The following is a 16255-nucleotide window of genomic DNA, read 5'->3' as shown; positions in this document are numbered from 1 at the left end:
CCGAAACCCCTCCCTCTTAAAGTCCACTTCACTCTAAACCCTTCTTTAGCTCCACCCTCTCTCCTTGTTGCTCTTGCCAGGTCCCCTCCCACTCCACTCTATTACCACTCCAACTTCCCCTCTACATCCCTATTCTCTCTCTCTCTCTTTTCTCCCCTTTCCCAGTTAATCCCTGCTCTCCTCTCTCCACTCTCCTCTTCCCACTATCCTCTCTCCCCTTGCTTGCTCCTTTCTGGACTTGAGTCCACTCTTCAACTGCCAGTTGTTCTTCCCTCCCTGCCCTCAAATCTGGTCCTGGCCTGCAAGCTAGCATAAAACCCCCTAAAATTCTCCAGCAGAAAACCTCCCTCCCGCGAGTGCCCAGTGCTGCCTGGAGTCAGTAGTCACTGACCAGCTGGTGTGCTGTGTGCAGATGGTGGATGCAGAGAGGATCCTTTAGTACAGAGTGAGGCAAGCAGCAGCCTCAGGAACTAGTGCTTAATCTGCAACCCAGTAGAATGGTCTTTGCAACTGTCTCTGGAACACATTTAAGAACCACTCTGTTAGTGCACAAGTGCACTGTGACATGGGACTAATGCATTTACAGTTTATGCCACAGCTCTTTTTTCCCCATTGGTAGATTTCTCTTTAGTGTTAACATCATATCAAAGCCTCAATGTAACACAATCTGGAGATTGCTTTCTGGCATGGCCCATAGCACTGCTGCTAAGATCAACTTCCTGACCTCTGTATATACAAGTGTGTCTTTTGTGAAGTTGATCGGAAGATCTGAGATGCAGGATGAAAGATGAAAATGAAACATCATGATGATAAGGATCTTTCCTTTCACTCATCCCCATTAAATGAAGCAATGCCCCACCTTATCAGAAGATGCTATGACTCCTGAAGAATTCCATCTGCCAAAATGTCATGCCTTAGAAAGATATCGGCCTTTATAAGCACTATAATGTATCCTGTTTCATGTTAGCTTGCTCAATGACATGTGAAAGTTATCAAAATCTGTGGAGGTGTTTGAAAGTCATGCAGCAAAATAGCACAGCCTGTTCTTCAGGTGACTTGAGTCCTGCCAGTTCTTTCAATCCACTAATGAACTTTGCACTTCAGTAATGAAGCACCAAACAGCAAAGCAATTTCAATTCTAACATTATTCTTAACTGCATTTTCTTTCTTGCAATGCAAAATCAAAAAAACTATCTAGTGCTAGTATTAACTGGAATGTTATTCAGAGAAGAGATGAATTATAGAAGATCCATTAACTGTAACAACAAAGACGGGAACATTGCTTAATTCTGGCTTTAATGGTCCACGTATATCATATGCATTGATTGTGAGAGCAGCATTTCATCTGAGTTATGTAGCCCTGAACAATTTTTCTGTTTACAATATGCTGTTGACACTGACAAGGCCATATTGATTCTGCCTCCCTGGTTGCTCTGTACCTTCAAATAATTGCTGGTTCCAATACAAATTAACCATGTGGTAGAGACTTGAATCACATATAGGGCAAAACCAAGTGAGAATGGCCAGTCCCTTGTGTCAAGACCATTAGCAAACTAGCTGTGTTTTTATGACATATTGGAAGCTTTTACTGCCATGCGACCACAAGTTGAGAGACTTATTGAATTCAGTTTGACAGCTTTTTGTTTTGTGCCAAGGTTTATTGCTGGGTCCTCATCATTTTCTGGGCAAATAAATGCACAAGACCATTAGACATAAGAGCAGAATTAGGCCATTTGGCCCATCAAATCTGTTCTGCCATTCAACCATGGCTGATTTATTTTTCCCTCTCAACCCCATTCTCCTACCTTCTCCCCGTAACCTTTGTCTTTATAAGATAAGATATGTTATTTATTTATTAGTCACATGTACGTTGAAACACAGTGAAATGCATCTTTTTGCATTACTGAAAATGTGTTGGGGGCAGCCTGCAAGTGATGGCACTCTTCTGGCACCAACATAGCATGTCCGCAGCTCCTAACCTGTAGGTCTTTGGAATGTGGGAGGAAACCGGAGCACCCAGAGGAAACCCACGCAGACACATGGGGAGAACATACAAACTCCTTACAGACAGCGGTGGGAATTGAACCCATGTCGCTGGCACTGTAATAGCATTACACTAACAGCTACACTGCTTCTAATCAAGAACCTGTCAACCTTTGCTTTAAATATACCCAATAACTTGGCCTCCACAGCAATATGTGGCAATGAATTCCACAGATTCACCACCCTCTGGCTAAAGAAATTCCTCCTCATCTCTGTTTTAAAGGGATGACCTTCTATTCTGAGGCTGTGCCCTCTGGTCCTAGACTCTCCCACTACTGGAAACATCCTCTCCACGTCCACTCTATCCAGGCCTTTCAATGTTCTGTAGGTTTCAATGAGATCCCCCTCATCCTTCTGAACTCCATCGAGTACAGGCTCAGAGCCATCAAACACTCCTCATACGTTAACCCTTTCATTTCCAGGATCATTCTCATAAACCTCCTCTGGACCCTCTCCAATGCCAGCACATCCTTCCTTAGATATGGGACCCAAAACTGCTCCAAATGTGGTCTGACCAATGCCTATAAAGCCTCAGCATAACATCCTTGCTTTAATATTCTAGTCCTCTCAAAATAAATGATAATATTGCATTTGCCTTCCTTACTACCGACTCAACCTGCAAGTTAACCTTTAGGGAATCCTGCACCTCCAATTTCTGAATTCGCTCCCTGTTTAGAAAGTAGCCTTTGCCTTTATTCCTTCTACCAAAGTGCATGACCATACACTTCCCTACACTGTATTCCATCTGCCACTTCTTTGCCCATTCTCCCAACCTGTCCAAGTCCTTCTGCAGACTTCCCTGCTTCCTCAACACTACCTGCGTGGATGTATATACAAGTCTATCGTCTCTGATATTCTATTGCTGGGTCTCCTTTAATCTCAATGAGATAGTCTACTATTTGTTTCAAAAGTTATTTTAGGAATCAAACCTCAAGTCAAGATCCATCTCAGATCTTCACTGCACATCAACTCTGGGCTGGGAATAGTAGTGTAACTAAATGTAGTCATCTCTGCAGGCTGTCACTGTCTTTTTTGTGGATGGACTGGTAATGCTGATATTTATTATCCTTCCATAGTCGCCTTGTGCAGAGGAGGCACTCAAGAGTCAACTGTGTTGGTGGGTCTGGAATCACGTAGAAGCCAATGTAGGGTAAATCTGGCAGATTTATCTGCCTGAAGGACATTAGTGAACCAGGTTGAATTTAAGAAAAAAATCCAGTAGTTTCATGGTCATCATTACTGAGATTTTCTTTTGTTAAACTTTACGATTACTTAATTACATGAATTATGTCTATTTGAATTCATGCCCTTGAATGAATAGTACAAAACACTAGATATTAGTCTATTAACAACCACAAATATTCCCAATATGAAATAAAATCCTTCATAATGCCCAGGTAGTTCCTGTATCCAGCTATTCATATTGGGATTTAGTCTTGAAGTAATTTACTATTTTAGTTATTCTACATGATCACTGAGACTGAAGTGAGGAATAATCCCCCTTTGTTTTCCCTTTTCCTGTGACCCTTCACCCCTTCTCTTTCCCCTCCCCCACCCTCACGACCTGCCCACCTCCTTTCCTTTATTCCATGGTCTACTGTCCTCTCCTATCAGATCCCTTCTTCTTCAGCCCTTTGGTTCTTCCATCTATCCCCTTCCAGCTTCTCACATCACTCCCTTTTACCCCTCTCCCCCACCCACCTACCTTCCCCCTCTCACTCGGACTCACCTATCACCTGCCAGTTCATGCTCCTTCCCCTCACCCTCCCCTATTATTCTGGATTCTGCCCTCCTCCTTTTCCAGTCCTGATGAAGGGTCTCGGCCTAAAGCGTTAACTGTTCATTTCTCTCCATAGATGCTTCCTGGCCTACTGAGTTCCTTCAGCATTTTGTGTGTGTTGCTCCAGATTTCCAGCATCTGTAGTCTCTCTTGTGTCTTAATTTAAGTATATTTACTTTCACAGTGCCTTATTGTCTGTGCATACATAGCAGGTTTGCAGGGTAATACTGCATAATTGTGGGTAGATGTACCGAGAATGTCTTAGTCATGTAAGAGCAATCATCATAACCATGTGGAACAATGTTGGTGAACCAGCTGTCTCTAAATGAACAAATGAGCAATCTTCAATCTGTAAGTGATCCCACATGAACTTCAGCAACCGGTTAATGATAAGTTCCTGATGACCACAGATGTATTATGAGGGATCAAGGACTTTGGTGAGAAAGAGATTTGTATCTAGGCTCCTTTGTGAAGGTTTTCTTTTGGGCCCAATTAAATAAGAGGTGGGAGGAGTTATTTAATACCAAAGGAACAAGGCGATCTGAAGGAATGGTTGAGAAAGACGTGATCTTGGAACCAATCAGTGCCCCATCCACAAACTCTGGCATTACAGTTTAGTGCTGAGGAAGGCCAATGACCAGATCAGCTTGGCAAAACACAAAGACACAATCACACCTTATAATGTTGCACTGTAATGCGTATCTTTCATTCTTAGCTACTTTGGTCTTGCTATAACTTGTGCTTAAAGTACTGAATCCATTCACATCTTTTTTCTTCCCCACCATGTTCCTTCACTGACAACAGTGGAAGCCTTGAAATAACTATTGTACTTCATTTCCAATAAATAGTTCCATGTCTTTTAAGATATGTTTACTGAATCAGTGTCACAGTGACATAGCAGTTAGTGCGACTACCTCACAGCTCCAGGGACCCAGGTTGGAATCTGACCTCACATGCTGCCGATGTGGAGTTTTCACTTTCTTCTTGTGACACATGGGTTTTTCACTGCATGCTCTGGTTTCCGCCCGGCATTCCAAAGAGTAGCTGGTGGCTTAATTGGCTACTGTGGGAAAAATGTCAAAAGAATTAAGGGAAGTTGATGGAGATATGAGAGAGAATAAATTGCATGGTTACACATCTCTGTACAACCTCCACCTTCACCCCCACCCCCACCCTAAGTACCAGTCTAAACACCCATGTTATTTCTGGCTTTGGCTTTTTTGGGCAATTGCCAATAGGTGGACATATAAGATAAGATATAGTTATTAGTCACATGTACATCGAAACACACAATGAAATGTATCTTTCTGCGTAGAGTGTTCTGCTGGGCAGCCCGCAAGTGTCACCACCCTTTCGGCACCAACATAGCATGCCCAAAACTTCTTAACCCGTATGTCTTTGGAACGTGGGAGGAACCAGAGCACCTGGAGGAAAACCCACGCAGACACTGGGAGAATGTACAAACTCCTTACAGACAGTGGCCGGAATTAAACCCGGGTCCCTGGTGCTATAAAGTGTTATGCTAACTGCTACACTTCTGTGCCTGCCCATATGTCTATGGAGAAGCTTCTTTGGATTTTTAATAACCACAATTTCAATACTCAATTATCACAGAACATAGAACACTACAGCACAATACAGGCCCTTCAGCCCACAATGTTATGCCAACATTTTATCTTGCTCTATTATCTGTCTAGTCCTTCCCTCCCAAATGTTTACCCTTCCCTCCCATTTTTCTATCATTCATGTGGCGATCTAAGAGTCTCTTAAATGTCCCTAATGTATCTGCCCCCACAACCTCTGCCAGCAGTGTGTTCCACAAACCCACCACTCTGTAAAAAAAAAAACTTACCTCTGACATCCCTCTTATACCTTCCTCCAATCACCTTAAAATTATGCCCCCTCGTGTTAGTCATTTTCACCCTGGGAAAAAGTCTCTGACTGTCTACTCGATCTATGCCTCTTATCATCTTGTAGACCTCTATCAAGTCATTTGGAGAAGTTTTAAGAGAAGTTTTAAGAGAAGCCTTAGTCTAGTGTTTTCACATACCGCTTTATTTAGGTCATAGGTGCTAAGTAAGAAGATTGACGAGTGTGCGCTGGGTTCACCCTTGGAGCAGTTCTTCCTTGTTTTATGCATCTGTGCACAGCTATTTGGCAGTGGGTACAATGATACCAACAGGTAGCTATTAAATGCCTCCTGTGGAGGATGATCAACCTGGTCTCCCTCTCATTCTTCACTTCATTTTCTAAATTACATCTAGAAAAAATAAGTGGATGCAGGACCCTCCTATTCTGTGAAAGTTTCTCTGGTTGCTGACGAGTGATTGTTAGAATCCATGTGAGATGATGCCTACCAGAACCCCATTCTTTTGTTCATTCGGTGCTGCCCAAAATCAACTGGCAAAAGAGAGGAAAATTCCTTGTTGTCCCTACTCATACATACTGCCTGGAATTTATACAATGCTCTATTAATTAAGTGCCTAAATGCTGGCTCTCAATAAGCAAACTCATTTGATCCATATCCAATGCCTCCCAACAATACTCTTGGCATCTGTCCGCCATCATTGTAAAGAATGAAAGGATTGCCTTTATTACACCCCTCAGAAGCGTCCAAATTTCTTCATATGCAATAAGTTTTTGAAATGTGGTCACTGGAATTACCAAGGTGAATATTGCTTTCATGTATCCTCCTGTCTGAGCCTTATCCAACTTGGACTTCCTTCTGTAACCTTATTTATTTTACAGTATGCTGCAACTTATATTGTATGGTATCCAAAAAAAAACAGGAAGTTCTTCCCAATGTTCACTTAGGACACCAATTTGCAATCTACTTCACCTCAGAATTTTCTTCTGCCTTCCTGGGATACTGTTGAAGCTCAAGTTCTTTCATGTTTTTAAACTGAATTAGCTCCTAGTCTTCCAAACCTCAAACCAAGAAATAAATTAATAATTCATGCTTTACCAAGAGCATTGAGTACAGTAATTAATGAAATTTTTGTCTTTTATGGGTCCCATGAATTGCCATTGCTCTTGCCTTGGCTTTGCTGTTCGGTTCCATATAATCCAGTAAACAGAGTCATGGTTAGATTTAATTATATATCAGCATATCACTGAATGGGGCCAATTATATCTTTAAAATTGGCAACATATCTCCCTGAAAGGGTCACCAATTTGCACAACCTGCACTGCAATGCTTCATTTTTGTTAAAGTAAACAAAAATACTTAAAGGTAAGTACTTAAGTAGCAAGTAGTAGGTAGTTTGCTGTACAGAGAATCCTAGGTGTCCTTCTACATAAATCACTGCAAATTAACATGCAGGTAATGCAAGCAACAAGGATGTCAGATGGTATGTTGGCTTTTATTGTAAAAGGATTTGAATATAAGAGTAGAGATATCTTGCTCCAATTATATAAAGCATTGTTGAGATGGCATCTGGAATATTGTATATCCTACTTAAGGAAGGATGTATACTTCTGAGAGATGTAGTGCAATGAAAGAATTATCTGATTGATCCCTGGGATGGATGAGAGGTTAAACAGACTGGACCTATACTCTGTTGACTTTAGAAGAATGAAAAGTAAGCTCATTGTAACACATTTCTACACAAGAGGGCTGTGGAGGGTCAGCTGTTGAGTATATTCAAGATGGAGATTAATGATTTATAGAATATTTAAGGAATGAAGGGATATTGGATTAAAGCAGAAAGTAGTGTGGAGGTAAAAAGTCAAGCATGATCTTATTGATAGAGCAGGCTTGAGGACCTACTTCAGCTTTTATTTCTGATGTTGTTATATTCAGCATCCCACCCACTTTTAATGAACTGGTAATCAAATCAATATCTTAGATGCTCCCAGGTATCATCTTGATTAAGCTCTAACCCAAATTAATTTGCTTCTTTAATCGAATTGGGTTTATCATTGGATGATAGCCCTACTTCATCTTCACAGGGATATCTTAAATCCCATCCCATTTAAACACCTTTATCTATTAATGAAACAATTGGTGACATTCCTGACTTGAGGTCAACAATTGCTTCAAATTATTTTATGTTCCTTCTCAGGATCCAGGTGTCACTGGTAAGACCAACATTTATTGCCCATCCTTAATTGTCCCTGAGTAGGTGGTTGTGAGTGCCTTCCTTCTGATGAAAGTACTCCAACAATGTTGTTGAGCAGGGAGTGTCAGGATTTAGTCCCACCAATGATAGGGGATCAGCAATATATTCTCAAACCAGGATGGTCACAGAGCTACACAGCGCTAAAACACTGCAGTTCATGTGGACCACCAAGCACCCATCTACAATAATCCCATTTTTCCTTTGGTATTCCCATCAACTTCCTTCCCCATTGACTCAATGCACTTTTCAACTGCCATCCACCTACGCTTGAGGCAATTTATCTACCAACCAGCATGTCTTTAGGATGGTTGTAACTTGAAGGGGAACTTGCATGGTCTTCTCATTTGTCTTCTGCCCTTATTCTTCTTGGTGATAGAGGTCACAGATTTGGGAAATGCTTTCAGGGTAGATAGGCCGAGTAATTGTGGTGCATTTTGTAAATGGTACACAGTGTCACCACTGAGTGCCTGCTGGTGGTGGTGGGAATAAGTATGTAAGGTAAGGAGATGGGGTGCCAATCAAGCGGGGTAATTTGTCCTGGATAGTGTCAACCTTCTTGAGAGTTGTTGACACTGCACTTTGCATTTTTGACTTGTGCCTTATAATTAGTTGAATGGCTTTGGGGTGTCAAGAGGTGAATCACAGATGCAGGATACCTACTCCCTGAACCAATCTTGTAGTCATGGTACTTCTACAGCTGATCCTGTTGAATTTCTGGTCAATAATGACAATCTGACATTGAGGTAGGAGACATAGCAATGGTAATAGCATTGAAGTCAATTACTACAATTTAAATATACAATGACCATGCTTGCCTTCATCAGCTGAGGCATTAAGTATAAAGGTTGGCTAGTCATGTTGCAGCTATATAAAACACATTTGGAGTAGTATGTGCAGTTCCAGTCACCACACTGTATGAAGGATGTGGAGGCTTTGGAGAGGGTGCAGAAGAAATTTATCAGGATCTGACCTGAATTGGAGTGTATTATCTAACTGGAGAGGTTTGACAAACTTGAATTGTTTTCTCTGAGGCTGAGGGGTGATGAGATAAAAGTGTATGGAAATGCATGGAATTATGAGAGGCATATTTAGAATAGATAGCTGGAGTCTTTTTCCCCATGGTGAAAATGTCAAATATTAGAAGGTATAGGTTTAAGATGAGCTGGGGAAGTTTAAAGGAGATGTGCAAGGCAAATGTTTTACACAGAGTGGTAGGTGACCAGAATGTACTGCCAGGGGAGGTGATAGAAGCAGATATGATAACAATGTTTAAGAGGCATTTAGACAGATGAATGAACAGGCAGGGAATAGAGGGATATGGACTATGTGCAGGCAGATGGAGTTAGTTTAAACTGGCATAATTTAAACACAGTCATGGTGGACAGAAGGGTCTGTTCCTGTGCTGTGCTGTACTGCTCTATGTTCTATGATGCTATGATGTTGTATACAACAAAATACTTTCTGATATGGAACAACTAAGTGTTTGAAAAAAATAATAATTCCTCAGCCTTTAGGTTATTAGTCTAAAACCAGATTTCCCCCTCCAACTTAAGGAAACAAAATACTTGAAAACGAATCATTTGCTTTCTGTTCAGCTCTCCTTCTGCAATCACAATCGGATTCAGTTCCAGACCAGATCAGGACAGGCCGATGTTTTACCACTTTGTGCGACATCGAGATCTGGTTCAGATCTATGGCAGGTAGCTGTAAGGCCAAAATTTGGGAATCAATTATCCAAGTTCCAGTTTACGGGTTAGTCAGCAGTCAAATAATTAAACTTTTATCTCCCGAGATAAACTCAATAATCTAGTTTGCAAATAATTAATTCACTCCTATTATAACATTGCAATGAATCCTGCTGTCTCATTGTCATCTCAGCCTCCCCACATTCACCTGAATTGTTGTCGTCATTGCCAGATGTTATTGGGCATTTTCATGAAGGCTTTATCACGTGATCTTCCTTCTAACACCCTTGCAATGAAAAGTCCTTTGACACACTTTAAGTGTTATTATAACTAATAAAAGAGGGGTCAATGATAATGAGAACAAGGCAGGAAAGTGCAGTGGAGGCAAAGAATACATCAACCATGATCTTGTTGAATGGTGGAGCGGACTCAAGAGGCTGTGGCCCACTCCTGCTCATACTTTTTGTGTTACACTGAAAGTGGTCAAGCACAATAAAAATCACGCAATAGTTTTCATAATGCCCCAGTGATTTTTTTCTCAAAATTGTTCCCAGAACTGTACAGGAGATAATTGTTAATTCCTGAAGAATTGCCAGCCCTAATTCCTATTGATCTCTTGGAGCTCGTGATTCCAGCTGCCAGAATCTCTGCTTTTATTCTTACCAACCTCTTTGATGTTAGTTCATTTTGCTCTTCTTGCTGACCTCTCATTATTGATCAAACCAATATTCTATGCACTGTTTAAACCCAGCTACGACTCTACTGCATTTCCATGTCCACTCACTACTCCACTTGTGTCCTAGTGTCTCCCAATGAACTTGAACAATCAATATTTCTTTCAATCCTTTCTGCATCTGTTTCTTTTTTTGTAGACTTGTTGTGTTTCATTACTAATAATCCAGAGGCCTGGGTAGTGATGCACAAAGCACGAGTTCATGTCCCACCATGGCAACTGGGGATTTAAACACAGTTAATGAACAAAGTAAAAAAAAAATCTGGAAAAAAAATTGAGTGTCAGCAACGGTGAGCATGAAAGAGCTGAACAGTCGTAAAGATCTATCTGCTTCACTAATGCCCTTCAGGTGATAAAATCTGCCATCCTCACCTGTCATTAATGTCAATATTGAATTGCTGAAGGCTTGCACTACTTCACATTATTTTGCCAAACTTAAAATGGCCCATTTATTCCTCCTCTCTATTCTTTGAAAATTAATTAGTCCTCCACTCATGCTAAGGAACTATCCAGATCTTAGCCCCAATTTTATGAACAACCTTTCATGAGGCACTTTTACAAATAAAATGTGTGATTCCGGCAATGAGGTTGATTTCTAACTGTCCTCTAATGTAGTCCAGAAAGCTACTTGGTTGTACCAAACCAACACTCGAAGGAATAATAAGAATCAAATTGGAGAGACCAGCTGGCATTGGCCTGTGCAACAGATTTATCGAAGACACATCCACACAATTGACCTTGCAAAGACTAACAGCTGTGCACTTGTGCCAACATTGCCCCACGGCTGCTGCTGATGCATGTCAAGCAACAGTCTAACATAACCGCACTCACAGAATCATACCTTTCAGGCAACATCCCAGGTTCAACTAAAGTAGGGAGCTAGAGGTCAATTAACTAGACATCTGTTGTTGGGAAAAGGTTGGAATCTATTACAAATATGGTAACTTAAAATGATTGGGCAGCTTTAGATTGGTTTCATGCAATAGAAATTGAAGGATCTGAGTGCTCATTTCAACAAAATACAGGAAGTTAACATGCAGGTATAGCAAACAACTGGAGAGAGAGAAGTATTTTTGGCCTTCATTATAAAAAAAATTGAGTAAGAGGAATAAGGAAGTATTGCTACATCTGAACAGGGATTTAACAATACCACACACATAGTATAACTTGTCATTTGGTCTGAGTAGTCACAGAAGGTTATACTTGGAGTTAATCCAGTGTAGGCTCACCAGATTGATCCCTAGTGAGGGTGTTATCTTATGACATGCATGATGGACATCTACAGACTGAATTTAGAAAATATAGGCAGAATTTTACTGTAATGTATAAGATTCTTAGATGGTTTGACAAGTTAACCACTGAGAAATAGTTTTCTTTGTTTGGAGAGTGTAGGCTTAGGAGATAGAGGGTCAGAATTTAGGGATTAATGTGAGGTAGTGTGGGTTGTGAAACATTGCAATTCTATCTCTGAGATGGCTGAGGATACTTAATCCTTGAATATATTCAAAGAGGAGACTGATAGATTTTTGATTCAAAGTGAATCATAAGATATGGGCACCAATCCATTACCGTGTTCTTGCCCGACTAATTTGGTTCTATGTGTCCACCCATCTGTCCAGGACTCATTTTTTGCAGTAACATTCTGGGCTCAAACAAAGCTAATTGGTAAGAAAGAGCAGCTATGTTGCAACTCAAATTTTCTGCTTATTTGAATTTCGACAATTCTCTTCTTCCTCGCTAAAACTGTAATAAAAGCACAAAATTTTGGAAACACCCGAACAGGTCAGGTAGCCTCTGTGGAGAGGGAAACAGATGCTCCTTCCACAGATACCGTCCGACCAACTGAGTGTTTTTGGCATTTTCTGGTTTTATTTCAGCAAATTTACAAACTCAAACATTTTGATTTTGAATCCCCCTTATTTGGAATTCTATCCTTAAAACCTTCATACCCTGTGTCCTTTTAAAAAAAAACACCTAAGGTGGAACTTCTTCAACCATGCTTTGTCTCTCCTTTCAAACTCACTTCATGTGAATTTGAAATTCATTTCTTCCTCTGCTGAATATCTTGAAATATTTCTGGTTGCAAGTTGTTGTCTTAGGTACATGCATGTACAGTACAGGAAACCTGCATTGAATATAAGTGGCTAGTGAATTTTCTGCTGGCAACATTTGAATGCATGATTTCTAATTGACTCAATAAAGAGCACAGCAAGTATAGGACCTTCAGCTTCCTTAAAATGTTTAGTGAAACTTGATATTGTGTGGGAAGGGAAAACAATCAAGAGGATGATGGGGTAGATCATACAAATCTTGGTGCCAAGAACTGGGCACTAAGATATTGCAGGACCTGAGTCTCAACTGGTAAAGAAGGCTTTTGGCATGCTGGCCTTCGTCAATCAGGGCACTGAGTATAGAAGTTGGGACGTTGTGCTACAGATGCACAAGATGCTGGTGAGGCTGCATTTGGAATATTGTGTTCAGTTTTAGTCACCTGCTAGAGGAAAGATGCCATTAAGCTGGAAAGAGTGCAGAGGAGATTTACCGAGACACAAAAAATTCTGCAGATGCTGGAGTCTGGAACAACACACAAAAAGTGCTGGAGGAACTCAGCAAGTCAGGCAGCATCTAAGGAGGGAAATATACAGTCGATGTTTTGGGCCGAGACCATCAGGAGATTTTCAAGGATTTTGCTGGGAACTGAGGGACTGAGCTATGGAGAGAGGTTGAACAGGTTGGGACTTTAATCATTGGAGCATAGGAGAATGAGGGGTGATCTTATAGAGGTGTATAAAATCATGAGGTGCATAGATTGGGTGAATACACAAGTCTTTTTCCCAGGGTTGGGGAATCAAGAACAAGAGGACATAGGTTTGGGTGAGAAGGGAGATAGTTAATAGAAACCGGAGAGGCAACTTTTTCACCCAGAGTGGTCAGTATATGGAATGAGCTGCCTGAGGAACTGGATGAAGCAGGAACATTAACAACATTTGAAAGGTACTTGGACAGGTACATGGATAGGAAAGGTTTAGAGGGAGATGGGCCAAATGTGGACACATGGGACTAGCTTAGGTGGGCATCTTGGGTCGGCATGAACCAGTTGGGCCAAAGGGTTTGTTTCCATACTGTATGACTCTAATATTTGAACAGAATGAAAATATTGAGCAGCCAGAGACCTCTGGAGCATCTTCAGCTGATGCACGAATTGGATAGAATGAACCTTAAATATCATTTATGTCATATGAAACTGCATGTAAATAATGCTTCTCAAAAGAAGTTTGGTTGCTTCTTGACTTGACCCTCCGATGTCAATTCCCTTCCTGGGTGATCAGGCAGCATGTGGTCAGCTATCATGTGGCCAAAACATCTTGCCATCAATTCTCCAGGAATGTCTCCATCCAATGATGGCAATTGTCCTCATTTGTAAGTGTTACCATAAACAGAATGTTAATATTCTCCCAATAAGAATGAATGACAATTATAAATTAAAGACAGTGCAGGGAATGCTGCAAGTTTCACTAAGAATGTTATTTATGATCCAAGGTTCTTTGGGAGCGATCAAACACCCGATCCTGGCACTCCCATCACCAAAAGGGATAGGAACTAGCAGCTGGACTGTTTCCTGCTTTTTGGAGCACTGTACAGAGTTGAGACTTGGGTGAACCCAGCCCTTTCCAAGGAGTTTTCCCACAGTCAAGAGACAAAAATTGACTGTGTGAAAACAAAAGGGCTGTCACTCCTCCTTTCGCATAAAGAGCTTTACATTAAATGTGCATGGGCAAATCAGGAATGGAAAATCAGCTGTAGTGTGGCCCCAGGCACCTACACAATGTGTGCACATGAACAAGGAGAAAAATAGCATTGTGCAAGCAGACATTCCAAATGTAATCTATCACCACGATTAAAATTTCACTCTCTTGTTTGTAACCTTTGTGCCAATTTCACAGACTAGAAATTTCACACACTTTCCTAATTGAGCCACATTAATTAATCATATATGACTATAACTGCTGGTTATTTTCATAGCTATCACAAACTTGCAAAGTTCACAGAGAAATGGGATAAATATGGATAAAGAAACTATTAAATCCTCCCAAATGTAACAACCTAAGTAAGATGTAGATCCTACGTTATTGCATTTGTTTGCTGTCCTTTTTCCTCACCATGATTGAACCTGAGCTGGGAGTAAAAAGTCTTTTCAATTTACTGTCTGTGGTGGGAAACAATACAAACTTGTTTCATCAGTCTTTTCTTAATCAATTATTTAATTTTCAGAGCAGCCAACTGAGATTTTTAAAATGATTTATGGACAAGCCTGACAAATTTATGGGATTTTGGTTTCCTACAAACCCTCCCACTGAAGCCTGCAGGGTCAGAAGAGGGCACTTGATTTGTTTGGGTCAGGCAATCTCAGACATCTGCAGGCAAGAAGAGTTAGTTCATGGAAGAGCCTCTTCCTATGTCCATCTTCCTCTACTCTCTCCCCTCTATTGCCCAGTTCAATGGATGATTCTACTCTTATTTATCAAATTGTAGCTAAAGTAAGTCTCCATTAGTTCTAGAATGCCTCTTAAGATTCTCATTGCTCAGAAGATTTTGTATTCATGTCTTATTCTGTGGACTTGAGCACAAAAATCACTCCTGCGCTGTAGTGAGAAAGTGTTGCATAGTAGAGATATTAATCTGAGCCCCTATGCTCTGGCATAAATGTAAAGGACCCTATGATGGCATTCTAAAGATGGCCAATATTTATGCAAAAATAACACCACTGAGAAAGCAAAGTGTCATCCTTTACAACAGTATTGTTTGTAGGAGTTTGATGAGTACAAATTGCTACTGTGGTTCCTACATTATAACGATGACTACATTTGTCTTTAATTACCTGTAAAGCACTTTGAGACAGCCTTGGGTTGTGAACAGGACTGAGAAGCTGTGTCCTCTGCATCACGTAAACTGTTTACTAAGAATGAATGATATAAGTTATTAGTTCCTGTGCAACCATAAAATAACTATAAGGGATAGAAGGACTAACTGGTATTGATGAAACAATATCAACATTTCAAAGTCCTCTAATGCTGTTTATCATGAAAATACTTCGAGCCATTATGATGAATATGAAAAGTATTCATGTCACATTTTTCAATCATAGTCTGTCAGCTTTGAAGTGCACAATGTATAATGCGATCTACCTTAAAGATAATCTATATTAGTATATTAAGCTTTAAATTAGAATTCATACTCCAAAATAATATACCTTTTAAGAGTAAATAAAATAGGCTATGTGAATTTTATGCATAAAACATAGCTCTTCTATATGCTATTTAACAATTTCAATTTTAAGACATTTGAACCCAGCTGGTACATTAAATAAATTGTCATTAATTTGTATTTTATTGTATTATATTTTACACCCTCATTATATGGAAGGAGTTGGCACTCTTTTCCTTGCAAAATGTTGTTATTATGTCACCAGATTTTGATTAGCAAATTACCTTTAAATTAGCAATTTCTTCTGTAAACACGTCAATTCTGAACAAGGTCAGATAATGTCAAAAGAAGAAGTTCAATAACTAATAACATGTAGGTTCAAGATGGCAAGGCTGTCCAGCTGATTTTGCATTAACCAAAATGAGAAGTTGAGGGATAATTTCAGAATAATGAAAAGTTGAGGATCTATTTCCACTTCTTGACGGTTTGGTAAGAAATGGACATGAATGCAAGATAAACACTAAAAGCTGGAAGAACTGTTTTATCAAAAGGCTAATTAGAGTGGAAAATATACTGACTGGCCTGAAATGTATTTCTCCTTTGCTGACGGTTCTCTATGGAACTGATAATAAAGATTTCTGCATGGGTCAGCTCATCACAGATTTCCATGCCTGGGCATTGCAGCTCA

Source organism: Pristis pectinata, chromosome 5 (assembly GCF_009764475.1).
Source record: "Pristis pectinata isolate sPriPec2 chromosome 5, sPriPec2.1.pri, whole genome shotgun sequence".
Classification (NCBI taxonomy): Eukaryota; Metazoa; Chordata; class Chondrichthyes; order Rhinopristiformes; family Pristidae; genus Pristis; species Pristis pectinata.
This window is presented reverse-complemented; position numbering follows the sequence as displayed.